Source organism: Palaemon carinicauda, chromosome 26 (genome assembly GCF_036898095.1).
Source record: "Palaemon carinicauda isolate YSFRI2023 chromosome 26, ASM3689809v2, whole genome shotgun sequence".
Taxonomy (NCBI): domain Eukaryota; kingdom Metazoa; phylum Arthropoda; class Malacostraca; order Decapoda; family Palaemonidae; genus Palaemon; species Palaemon carinicauda.
Window position 1 is genome coordinate 61011756 of NC_090750.1, and position 2500 is coordinate 61014255.

General features: G+C 29.5%; 1 protein-coding gene across 1 annotated transcript in view; it reads right to left on the reverse strand.

Annotated features, from left to right (window-relative positions):
• LOC137619430 (uncharacterized) overlaps nt 1-2500 on the reverse strand; it is a 30575-nt gene that overhangs the window by 13960 nt on the left and 14115 nt on the right. The window lies entirely within an intron of this gene.

The following is a 2500-nucleotide window of genomic DNA, read 5'->3' on the forward strand; positions in this document are numbered from 1 at the left end:
GGAATAGGGTCAAAGAATGCTTAGGGTCAGATATCAATCATAGGTTTCATATTATTATTATTATTATTATTATTATTATTATTATTACTACTACTACTACTGCTACTACTATTATTATTATTATTATTATTACTACTACTACTACTTCTACTACTACTACTACTATTATTATTATTATTATTATTATTATTATTATCACTACTACTACTACTACTACAACTATTATCATTATCATTACTATTACTAGCTAAGCTACAACCCTAGTTGGGAACGCAAGATGCTATAAAACCAAGGGCTCCACCATGGAAAAAAGCCCAGTGAGGAAAGGAAATAAGGAAATAAATAAACGATATGAAAAATAATGAACAATTAAAATAAAATACTTTAAAAACAGTAATAATGAGAAACACTTATTAGAATTATTGAAAAGGTGTTCTATTAGACTATTGCCATTGCCTAATTTTTCAGAAATAATGAATAATCATTAATAAAATATAAACAAATTAATAAAATATTTAATGAAGAAGCAAATTAAACCATACTGTATATGATATTGACATTGTTACAAATATTACTTGTCTACTTAATTCCTCAATTTAAGAGGGTCTCCTTCCTATATTACATATGATAATTTTTTCTTTTTTAATAAAATATATTCTTTTATAAAGCAAAACATTAATAACATACAAAATCAACTAGAATGGATATCCTTGTCAAAAGATTATTCAAGAAATGCAATGAAATGGTAATTAATATTCCTTTATGGAATATCTGTTGAAAAAATTAAATTCACCAAAGAGAAATAGTGATGGAATCTTCAAAAAATTAATTCTTAAAAAAAACAAAAGATGTATTTAGCAGGCAAAGTAAAATAAAAGAGAATTAATGATCGAATTTCAAAATGATAAATTGCTAATATATGTATTTAAAAAAATACCTGCAAGGGATGAGACAAATATAAGAATTAGAAATCAAATTTTCAAAAGGGTACATTGTAAAATAATCTATTTAGTAGAAAAAAAACAAACAATAGATGCAAGTGATAAAACAAACAAAATAAAACATTAAAGTTATCATTTTAGTTCGCAGACTTTGAATCTAGACACAGAATACAGACGAAACGAGAAGTTATGTTACCCTAGAATCTAATGAACCGGTTCTCTAAATTAGATTAAGAACAAACAGACAAATGTGAACCTAGAAGTGATGCTATTAATCATCATCAAAAGTACATTCCATCAACTACACAAATTTTACAACTTCCTCTTTATTAACGTCTTGTAAACTCTCCGTTTTCAGAAATATTTCTCGTAATAATATATTAATTTTCTTTTCAATGAGGCGCATTTGCACCGACTCTCAAGGGTGCCCTTTTAGCTCGGAAAAGTTTTCTACCAGCTGATTGGTCACTGGCTCGCAGGGGTGACCTTTTAGCTAGGAAAAGTTTTATACTAGCTTATTGATTACTGACTAGCAGGGGTGCCGTTTTAGCTCGGAAAAGTTTTCTACTAGCTGATTGGTTACTGACTAGCAGGAGTGCCCTTTTAGCTCGGAAAAGTGTCCTGCCAGCTGATTGGTTACTGGCTCGCAGGGGTGACCTTTTACCTCGGAAAAGTTTCTTACTAGCTGATTGGTTACTGACTCGCAGGGGTGCCCTTATAGCTCGATACAGTTCCTACTAACTGATTGGTTACTGACTAGCAGGAGTGCCCTTTTAGCTCGGAAAAGTTTCCTACTAGCTGATTGGTTACTGACTAGCAGGGGTGCCCTTTTAGATCGAAAAGGTTTCCTACTAACTGATTGATTACTGACTCTCAGGGGTGTCCTTTTACCTCAGAATGTTTCCTACTAGCTGATTTGTAAAATTATCTTGTCCAACCAATCAACGAGCAGGGAACTTCCGAGCTAAAGGGGCACCCCTACCAAGTCAGTGCAACTATAAACTATTAACTATAAAAAAAAATATAAAAAAAAACAAGAGGAAGAGAAAAAAGATAGAATAGTGTGCCTGAGTATACCCTCAAGCAAGAGAACTCTGTTTTAAGACAATGGTACAGAGGCTATAGCACTACCCAAGACTAGAGAACAATGGTTTGATTTTGAAGTGTCTTTTTCCTTGAAGGGCTGCTTAACATAGATAAAGAGTCTCATGTAATAATAATAATGATAATAATAATAATAATAATAATAATAATAATAACAACAACATCAACAACAACAATAATAATAATAATAATGATAATAATAATAATAATAATAATAACAATAATAATAGAAATATAAATAATAATAATAATAATAATAATAATAATAATAATAATAATAATAATAATAATTTCAACAAAAACTGAATTCTTTTTGTCTAATACTTGAACAAAATAAAGAAAAATAATATGAATTCTTTAGTAATTCTCAGTTCATAACGAAAGTTGATTCCACCGAGCAATATTACTTAATCCAAGTAATGAACGATTTCCTTTGAGTGGAGGATTTACTAAAA